General features: G+C 36.4%; 1 long non-coding RNA gene across 4 annotated transcripts; it reads left to right on the top strand.

The window, feature by feature from the left end:
* The first annotated feature begins 431 nt into the window (after positions 1-431).
* LOC127758195 (uncharacterized) lies at positions 432-9,808 on the top strand. 4 transcript variants are annotated; one of them, XR_008013647.1, is made up of 7 exons: positions 432-912; positions 2,773-2,863; positions 7,100-7,213; positions 7,704-7,818; positions 8,596-8,690; positions 8,795-8,927; positions 9,027-9,808. It is a non-coding gene; the product is annotated as an uncharacterized LOC127758195 (long non-coding RNA). The 4 variants fall into 4 exon arrangements; XR_008013648.1 differs by having other exon boundaries at positions 7,171-7,213; positions 8,795-9,806; XR_008013645.1 differs by having other exon boundaries at positions 8,795-9,804.
* Positions 9,809-11,638: the final 1,830 nt, after the last annotated feature.

Raw genomic sequence — 11,638 nt, forward strand, 5'->3', positions numbered from 1 at the left:
CCATATCAGCTAACTATTCATCTGAATTTTTTTTCAAGGCGGCAAGTTTGTCGAAGTATCAAGAACATGAATTTTGGTAAGAAGCTACTTCGAATTGGTGTCATAAATGAATAATTAGCAGTACAAATCTAGAACTATATGCACTCAAGAAAGAAAGCCATTCTGAATTTTGGCAAGAACTATATGTATTCAAGAAAGAAAGCCATTCTGAATTTTGACAAGAAGCATGTGGTTAAGGCTGCCAATTTGTTGTATTTATGATGTTGGATGTATTGAAGATTCCGTGGTGTATTATCTCTACTACTTAAAAAATCTGGATTGGTGATGATGAAGCCAAAGCAGACACGCGATCCAACGTAGAAACATACGTCGACACGTTTGGAGCGAAAAAAAAGGTACACGCTCCTCCGCAGCGGAAAAAATCCCCAAGCCCCCCGCCCCGTGCCCCGCCCCGCGCGTCCCGCGTCCCAGGCGTCCCTCGACCGCGCCGCCTCCTCGCCGCCCTCGACCACAGTCGCCCCGCGCGCCCTCGACCGCCGCCGCCTCCTCGCCGCCCCGCGCCGCCTCCTCTCTGCCCTCAACTGCCGACGCCCCGCGCCGCCTCCTCGCCGCACCCAACTCCGGTCGCGCCGTACTGTCCACCGCCGCTGCCCGCCGCATCGTCTTCCTCCCCATCACCCGCCACCAACGCCTACTCCGTCCACCAGCCACCGACACCGAATCCTCCACCCACCCGCAACCGCCGCCAACGCCCCCGCCGCTGAGTCAGCTCCAGATCCGCTGTCGGGCTGACTCCTCCTCCTCCTCCCCGCCGCGGATGCCACCGCCGCCGATGCCTACTACTCCGCTCCGAGCCCCATCTAGCGAACAGAGCAGGGATGGGAGGGGCGCCGTCGTCCTACTGCATCCCTAGTGAGCATCCACATCCTTTTTCTCATTCATCTCTCTATGTCCCACCCATTTTTGCCTGGAATTTTATTGCGTCAACCATAGCTTCTCTTCGAGATCTGGATGATGCTCTTCTCTTAGTTTAATTGTTTGCTCCCCCCCCCCCCCCCCCAAGTCCAAGTTGGATCTGCCCCTGCTATGGATAAATAAGATTAATCTGAATCACAGGCCCTTCAATCCCTTCTCATTTGTAATCCTAAGCAAATTAATAAGCTACATAGATGTTGTTCTTGTAATTTATTTGGAGTAATCAGTTTAATTGAATCACAGTAGCATTGTGTTTCCCCAATTTGGTTTTGTCACTTTCAAAAAAGAAAAAGACATTTATGTTTCAGTTATCTACCCAATTTATTCAGTTATCTACCCAATTTATTCAATTGTTCTGCTGTGTACTGTAGTCTAGCCAATTTATTCAACTAATTCTGCTTTGGTTCCGCTCGTTGTCCATCTGCTCATAGTCGTCCACTCACTGGTGTTTCCCTGGTATGTCTCTGAAAGACTGAAGTGGCATATTTTCTTTTGACGTAGGACATACGAACCGAGCTCTTGCAGGCCACACAGGCTATCACAATGATATGTGCATGGGATATGTTTAATTACTCGATACCTTGTATTTTTTTTCTTCTGGATATCGAATCAAACAAAATCCGCATGTAAAGCTGATGGAGTAATGGCTGCAATGTGCTGCATAGGAAATTATGTTTGCATGATCGTAGTCTTCAATATTCAGGATACATAAGAGAGGATGTTATCTCAAATTAGTTTCAACAATATACTCATTATTCCATCCCTGTAACAGTAATGCATGACTCCAAAAGCTTCTGAAACTTTTAACCCCATACAACGATTTTCAGTTTTTAATAAATGAACAATGATTTTCTGTAAGAAACGGGAAGTAATACTTACACCGGGTGAGCTAAAATCATGGTTGTGTCGTCATGATATAACAATCCGTGGACTTGCTCGTACAGGGAATACCCGATCGATCTAGAATAGGGGAATCAATCGATTTCTGCATCAGATGCGCTTTCTTTTTCTCGGTTAGATCCGACTGCCAGCGAACAAGCCTGATAGTTCCTAAGATTCAAGCCATGAATTTTGTTACTAGCTAGGTGTTGCAACAGATCTCCTGACATCCTTACCCATATTGCAGAAGTTTTTTTCATTTCAGCCTTGGAAATATTCAAAGTAAGACCCTGTACTACTACCACATCAAAGATTTAGTTGTTCCTTTGTAATGACATTATTTTTTGACAGCACGCATACTCCATTCCTGATTCACTTGATATTCCTAATGATTATGATTACTCAACATTATATAAAGAACTTCTGATTTTGATTCTTAAGTTTTTTTTTTCTTATCTTAGGATTCAAATGGTATTTAATTCAGAATTTGGTAAATCACCTCCAAATTCACAATCTGATCTTTGATTTATTTCTTTCGACATTTGCCAAATGTACAGCAACATTGCTATCTATGACATATTCCAAATGCACAACCATTTAGGAGATTTTTTTAGCTAATTCAGCAATAAAATAAACCATGCTGTAAATTTGAACTGGTCTGCCTCTGTTCATGGGGCTAAAAGTTATGGATGCTTAGCCCAGATGAAATAGCATCATTGCGCTCTACTGTATCAGGATTCTCCCTTGAGTCGTGTATTTGCTATTTTGTTTTGCTTCTCTCAAACAATTGTTCCTGATGTTATGATCTGATATATCATAGTTTTAACGTGATACACAGGTATAGATAGTATAAGCTGTCGTATTTCATGATAAATCAATTTTCAATGATGAACCTTAACCAGATTTGGACATCTTCAGGTGTTGGACTTGATAAAGCTTGGAGATCATCTCAGTGAACGGGAGGATGCTGATCTCTATAGGATTGGGATTACTGGTGAATCACTTGGAGGTATTGTATATATGATGAATTCATGATTGCATCCTTATATTAGAGTAACATATGCCCCCTGTAGAGCATATAAAATAGATGTGATAGCATTAGAAGATAAGGTAATTTTTTCAGTAAGAAAAAAATTAAATCATTTTTTATGTGTCTGAAATCTAAATTTACAACTGAATACAAGCTCTTAATGATTCTCTGCACTTGAGCGTGTCCCTGAAACTAACTGAAATCTATTATATACTAAAAGTCCATGAAACTTCCTATAAACGCTTTCAGGCCACCACGTGGGGCTCCTACAAACGCTCCTAGGCCGCCACGTGGCTCTGTCAAATCTAACCGTCGATTTTCACTTAAATTGGTGGACCCGATACTTTACACCATTAGATTAAATTTTTCGTTGAACCTCCCCTTCCATCGATCCCCGGTTTCCCTCCTTTATTAAGCTACTCTTTCACCAAGAAAAAAGACATGCGAGTACATACGTGAGTATAGCACGATCAGATAAACCCGAAAGAACATACTCCTATACGTACTTAATACATGATCAGAGAAACACCGAAAGAACACATATATATATATACTTACACGTACATATAGAAAAAGATAAAACATCATACTCTATAACTTTACATAAATACCACCGTCAATTTTCATTTAAATTGGGACCCAATTGATGTTTTAGAACATTAGATTAGATGTCTAAAAGTCCATTAAACTTCCAAAAATGCTCCTACTTCGTCCTACGACATCCTACAAACGCTTCTAAGTTGCCATGTGATGCTCTAATAAATTAGTGAAATATTCTTAAAATTCTAAAATAATCATATTTTCATTAAATTTGGTGGACCCATTATTTACAACTATTAGATTAATTTTCAAGAAAAAAATTCCTTTCCTAAACCCGGGCCAACCAAAGCTTGTATGTATAAGTTACTTTTTTTTAAAAAAGCGAATATACGTATGTACGCCTTATCTTCTTTCAATTCATTTCTCCACTTTTTCACCTATTCCTTCTCCTATTTTCATGCCTTATTAGTTAGATAAGCAATAATATCATGTTAAACAATTAAGCTTCTTAATCATACAACTAATTTCTAATCCGCGTAAATCTTTAAATTATTTATAACTAAATTTACAGTTGAAGACCATATTTCACTACAATTTAGCTTTGAAAAAAAATGTCATTTTGGTTTATATTTCTGGCTTTTGCGTGCCATTCAAGCAATTATAAAAAACATATAAAATAATGATAATAATATAGATTTTATCATCATGCATAACTTTATAATAATTAAATTAGGTCTACAATCATGAAAATAAAATGAATATACTATGAGTAATGTTTACAAAATATGTTAGTTAGAAAGCAAAACTTATGCAACAAAATAAGCAACTATAACATCTAACTCACACTACTAATATTTGATGAGCTTACGTCTTTAGATTATTTTACATTTAAAGACCCATATCCACTGTAATATCGATTTTGAGAAGAAATATGTCACATTGGGGCTATATTTTCTGATTTTTATGTGCCATTCGAATAATTATAAAATTATAGAAAGATAATGATATATGTCTTATCACCATATATGACTTCGGAATAATTAAACTAGATCTATATGGATAACAGTAAAATAAACGAATGCTTTAAAAAAGTACTCCCCATTATAACATTAGAATAAGTCAAAATAAAATTATTAGATTATTAGATTGTAGTGTTCGTATTTTTAATATCTACTACGAATATACTGGAAAAGACAAGTAAAAACTATAGATTTTAATCGAACAATAAATCATTTTTTAATTTTTAGTTAAAAAACTAATAGCAACTAAAACACTACAATCCGGGAATTATTACAATTATATGCCCGCATAATCTCCTCCCTTCAACTTTCTCTTCCTCTGCTCACTCATTTAAATCCTTGGTCTCCTAATTTTTAACTAAGTAAAAAAAAGATCAATAATTAGAAAGCCAAATAATTATAATTCTAAAGTTAAATCATAATTTTAACTTATTTTAATTTTTGTTTATTTATAATTAAATAGATAATTTAAGATCCATGTTACCCATATTTCAATCTATAAAGATGAAAATTCGTCATTTAAGCATAGACACCGTTCCTTTGCATAGTAACCAAATAGAAAAAACACAAACCATAACACAAAATGAAAACAAGTACTATATTATCGTAAATCATTGTACATCCTTTGAGCACACTTAAGGCGTCACGTGTTATGCCTTAAATAAAAATAGAACTTTACAAATTGGAAGAAAAATCATTTGACCATCAGTTTCCACTTAAATAGGTAGATCCATTATTTTAACCCAATAGATATACATTTAAGAAAATCTTAAGCCGCAATGTGTTATGTCTTAAAAATTAGAAAAAATAACAAAAAATGTGAGAAAAAAATATATCAACGGTTTCACTTAAATCATTTAGATAAAATAGAAAAATCCACCCCTCCACTTCGCCCTCCCCCCAAACATACGCACAACACGGCACTACTCGTCCCATCCCTTCTGACCTTCTCCACTCTATCCCTTCCTGTTTATATAGCCAAAAATAATCAAAATATTAAAAATGCATAAATTTCAAGCTCATCTGATTTCTAATCTAAATATTATTGTATTTATAATTAGAACAATGATTTAAAGATCCATAAAGACTATATTTTGAACTGTATAAAATATAAAATAAAGCAGGTAATAGAAAATGTCAATAGGGACTAAATTAAACTATTTAGAGAAAACATGATAAGTTCATAAAAATATTGGTTCTTACATTTCACTAAAATTGGACCAACCATTGCATGTTCCATTTTCGTAACAATTTTAAAATGCTTAGACATTAATCGCCTTACATCTATCCTATATCATAGTATTATGAGTTTCTCCACATATTATTACACATATAAACCACACTAAGGTTCGCAGTATATAGTTCTTTGAAAAGTTATATTTGTTACTATTAAATTTAAAATTTTGGATTCATGTTAACTAGGTATATTCTTTTAAAAAAGATAGTATAGATCACAAGGAAGCGAGGTATATGACATGTCTTAATTAATTTATATATAAGTATGTAACAACTTGCATCAACTTAAACCTACTATAAGGAGAACTACTTGATGGTACAAATAAAACATATTTATTAACAATATAGTTCTTTAGAATTTGTTTTAAAAAAGGCAAATAAACATTCTATTAAAAAAGGACAAAACACCTTACTTCTAATTTATGATTGATTTGTTAGGCACGTTTTCAAAAAAACTAAATCGAACTTCCTTCTATATATTAAAGAGATCATATATAATTATTTATACAGATGTATCAAATATGATATATTTTAAAACCAAACAAATATCTTGGAAAAATTATCAAAGCAAAATGCCGAAAAACAGCGGAGGCCTCACCTGATGTGTCTTATTCAAATAAAAAAGTACGTTTAAACATGGGAGGTGTCAACCAATTGATATTCTGTTTATATGTATATATCAAATGCAATGTACAAATCAGGTTGGAAATTTCGGAGTGAAATTTCCAAATTTCAGAAATTTCGATCATTTCGGACCCCTCAGATATGATATTATTTTGGCCGAATTTTTTCATGAATTTTGATAATATTTGTCCAAATTCAACTAAATTTTGTTCAAATTTTTGGAAATTTCATACCAAAATTTTGGAAATTTCGGTATTTCAGTGATTCCCAATCAAATCGGCTAAACCAAAAAGTTTAACCCTGTGTACAATACATCCCCGCGCGAATGCACAGGCTACCTTTCTAGTTTATATAAAGAATATCGAGGACAAATCTATCAGGATACACAATGTGATCGTTCTATTTGAAGATTTGTTCTATTTGCAGAACCCTACCTGTATATCTCCAAAATATGAGAACTGCATTATTGTAGATATAATTTAGTAATGATCTGACATAAATCGAGAGGAAAAACAACAACAATTTGGATTTTTCTCTTTGTCTTTGACAGATTGCTTTTGTGCATTTAAAAAGATAAGGGTTTGTTTAACTAATTTCTTTTTGCTACAGCTTTCAGTATAGTTTATTAAATCTGATGTGCTTCTAATTAATCTTATACAACATATACAATATGCTTCTAAAGAAATCTTCTAATTAATCCTCCACCACCATTCAGTCCGCCGCCCCGTACGCTGGACTATATAGTTATTATTAATTGCTATTATCTTTAAGAGGCGCTTTTCTTTCCCTTTGTCAGATAATCAAGAACTATCATGATCTTTTGTGATCAAAAGCCCATAGTTCACTACTATGTTTTACTACTTCCAGATTAATGGAGTGGTATTGTGGTTTCTCAGCCATGGCAATGTGGGTATGTAAACAGTTCTCACGTGAGCCGTACATTTTCTACCTCATTTTGTGCATATGTTTTATCAAAGAAGTAAGATACACAATATTTCGCTAGCCCTGTTGTTGGTTTCAGAATAATGTTTTCTCTGAAGTGAAAATTAGATTACAATTGGTCTATATACCTTAACATAATTACATTAATATGTCAAAAATAATCGAGGTATTTGCTATAGTTTTTTTGGAGTTCATGTCAATATCAAAACAAAAATGTACTCTTTAGTTCTTTATATTTGATATGTACATGCTTCTGGAGGATGGAGTATTGGAGTGTTAATTAGATATGGTGTCCCGCATTAACCACATTCCGTGTTGAATGCCTTTCATGGTTTGAATAAAGTGAAATTATATACTACTGCACAATTTCTGCAGTTGCGTGCGTACAAACAAATCTTTAGATTTCTAAAATTGGCATGGATGCTTATGACAGCTTTTGGCTTTGTTGTCGTTTGCAGCGAGCGTCGTCGTCGTCAAGTCCTCCACTGCTGTTCAGTCCGCCGCCACCTACGCCGGTCCTCTCGCTTCCAGGTGACGAACTCTGGTTGACGGCATCGCACTGCTGATACCAGGGTAATTGCTGGCGCAACCGCATGCCAAACTTACCAGCTGCCACTCCCATGAATTTACTAATTATCGTTTTCTTAGTTTTCATTTGTTGGAATGATGAATCGACGAATTGAAGATATGCTCCCTCCGTTCTAAATACAGGGATTTCTGAAAAGATTTTATTTTAGTTACTAATTCAGCTATCAATTTTTAAATTTTGAATTGCTTAAATTCCTTTCCTGAGCATCTGATTGGCTCTGGAATAATTGAAGTGATGGGAATCAGTGCAGATGCTTCTATTGTGGTACAAAGTGTGAATTCTTATATTTTGGAATGGAGGGAGCATATCATATATCTGTATAATTTAAGAATTCCTTTTTCGTTCGAAATCTGAAGTTGGACAATCAACTTTTGCTTTGGAATTTCTGGTTCTATTCGGATACCAATCTCTTCGTCCTCACTCCAAAATGGAAGTGATTTTCATTATTTACATGATTACATCTCATTTCTTAATATTTATATGCAAAATCAGAAGAGTGAGATTATTCCCTTATAGCTTGTCTGGTGACACCCTCGATTTGTTTCTAGGGTCTTTGTTCAATTCTAATTCTAACATTTTTAAGGACGGATTGGTACTGTGTTGCAGCATCTTGGCTTAGATTTATTTATGTGATGTTCTACATATTTTGCTCTGCGCAATAGTGATCTGGTTGGAGTACATACATATATTAAATAAATAAGTGCTCTCAATTTTGTTTCCGTAGATGTGAGTAAGCAGTTTTTTTTTTTCATATGTTTCAGTGATTCATTTTGCTGCCTTCAATTGTGAAATGAGAAATACCTGTAAGTGAAGGCCTAAGCTCAAGGAATAATTTGTTCTTTTTGAAAACAAAAAGGTTAGCGTTCTAATTCTTTCCAATTTTTTAATTGACAACATATTGAACCATTCATCCTTTCTGTTCTCTATATGATGTATTTCACCTTCGTAAACATTTTACAGCTCATAGGTAGAATGTTCACCACCAGGCAAGTCAAGGAGCTAAGTATGGGGACAGTGTGTGCTCGGAAGATCTTTGCCAGCTTGTGTTTTGACTTCTGAACGCATGCACAGATGTGAAGATAAGAACTTCTAGGTGAGCTTTATAAACCGAGAATAGTTAAGGCAATACTTGATTTACTTTGGACTGCAAATTACTTGATCGGATAATCAATATGTGGCGAGCTTTACACAGATTGGCTTTGATGAATCATTAAAGGGCTATCGGCGGGGTGAATATCTAGCTTTGAACATGATTTGTTTTGATTCCTGTTGCAACGCACGGGCACACAACTAGTAAGTTGTAAATTCATCTTGCAAGCAGCTGGGAGAAATGTTTTGAACAATGAATGGAATGCAAAATCTTTCTAATACCTGTAAACTGAATGAAATGGCTTATGAATAACTGAATTCCTGTAAACGCAATGGCTTCTAGATCCCAGTACTCAGAGTCTCAGACAAGAACATGATGTGAGAGTAATGTCAGCTTTGCCCAAGGATGCGAAGAACTCACGGAGCAGCAAACTCAAGCGATGACACACACGCACGAGCAACAAATTGTAGTGGACACACACAATAGATCTCTGGAGATGAACACACAGAAGTGCACACACACAAGCTTTTCTCGGCAACGAATGCCTCAGCTTTTTTTTTTTATCTGTGACTCACACTTTACAAACTGAAGATTACACGGCTTATGTAGCCTCGCGTACATGCACAGCTAACAGCCCGGCCGGGTCGCCCGCACGACCATGAGCCACTCACTCACACGATCTGCGCGTCTCACGCGCTAGAATCGCTCCTCCGAGCTGACTAAACCACGCCACAACGTGCTCCACTAATCTTGCATGCAGCTAACTAATTTGCCACTAATCCTCTTATTCCCTAGACTTGTTCAGTTGCTAGTTGTGCTGCAACACATGCATCTTCCGATCACTAACACTGACTAACTCTACATGCAAAGCTTGGACTAACCATTGTTTACATGACACACATATGCATTTATCTAGTGGATCAACATAATCATATCACGTGCCTATCTACATGCAACTCATGCAAGACTAAAAACAGCATGCAAGTCTGGATTAGTGCTAACAAGTAACATGCCAAGAATGAAGTCAACCATCTGCAATCAGTCATGTTCTTCCAAAAACACACAGAAGAACATTGCACTAGGCTTTTGGAAGCCACTGCACCAGTTTACAGGATTCAGATGATTGTACATTCAATCCAGAAAAAAGAAAGGAGCGCGCAATGTTGCCTATCACCAGCTGATTTGCTAGATTAATTTACAGCTTATACACCAAGAATATTCCATGCATCCAACATCACAAATATAACAAATTGGCAGCCTTAACACCTGATTCTTGTAAAAATTCAGAATGGTTTAGAACAAAATTTTGTTCAACCTGTTTCTTGTCAAATTACTGGTTCTTGGACACCAACTAGCAGTGCTTCTTGATTCATAACACCACCTAGAAGAGGCAATCTTGTATATAAGACATCAAAGGATACTGATAGCAAATTGAAAAAACAGAGCCATCATACAAAGAGCAGCGGTACATATCGCACAGGATGTGTGCTGATATGGAATTTCACATATAGTAAGTTGGAATTAGAGCGTCTTATATATAAAAAGAAGCATGACATTGAGCACCATAGTTGTTAAATTCAGACCGGTGATCGAAACAGTGAGTCTACCTGTTGAAAGGCTCCCTGGTCCAACCGCTTGTTCACCGGTTTAACCGTCGGTTCAATAAATAACTACATTACATTCTTTATGAATTTTTTGGTTGACTCAAAGGTTAAACATATTTGTTTTGGCTATACAACCAACGCTAGCTGCTTTCTCAGTTGGTACAGAGCACGTTGGGGCAAACTGAAGTCAGGGAATCGAACATTTTTGCTCAAAAAGTATTTGGCTCAAATTTTAAAGATATAGCAAAATAAAATTAGATGAGGTTTGGTCTTGTATTTCAACTTCTTGTATTTTATATTTCTCCCAACTCCGTGGATCCCACATGCTTCAATTACAACATGTACAAATGGAATGGCATTAAAGTTAGAGAAAATTCAAGAAATGCCATTAACAACCGCCCAATTCTAAGAAATGATATCTACAAATACGATTTCATGGAGTTCCATAAAATGTCATCGTACAAGCGACCTTGTCCCAGAAATGTCATCGCCATTATGATTCCGTTAAGTGCTATAGGATGAATAATATATTTAATGGTGTGGGATACATGGAACCCTAGATAATGGTGATGATATTTCAAGGATAAATCGCTTGCTTGATATGGAACTCGCACTCGCCCATAATATTTCTTGGATTTGAATGTTTATCAATGGTATTTTTTGGATTTTCTATGCTTTATAAGGGTGTACAGTAGTGAATTATTTTTTCCTTGTATTTTCTTCCCCTTCAGTCGAAAGAGTAGCAGAGAGAGAAGCAAGATGTATACAAGCATAAGGGAACCCACAACCTCTCCATGAAATCTACATACCAATGAGAACTTTAGTTCGCTTCCCAAGCATGTGGTTTAGCGACATACGCAGGATTGTGAGGCATCGTGAATCAAAGGAGCACACATCGAGTTGGCTAGCAATCAAGACCTGAGGACGTACCCACATTGAGCTTGCAGAGTAAAGCCACATGTTTGCACTGTAACACAACTGCCTGTCTGCCTCTTGCTCCAAATTTTCGACAAGCCAGCACACATTGACCAGTTTGTAACCAAGCTAGAGATGCAAATGGTTCCGGCTGCCATAGCTAATGAAAAATCAGGGTTAGCTGAGCAGTGAGAG

The sequence above is a fragment of the Oryza glaberrima genome, chromosome 12, assembly GCF_000147395.1.
Source record: "Oryza glaberrima chromosome 12, OglaRS2, whole genome shotgun sequence".
In the NCBI taxonomy this organism is placed as follows: Eukaryota; Viridiplantae; Streptophyta; class Magnoliopsida; order Poales; family Poaceae; genus Oryza; species Oryza glaberrima.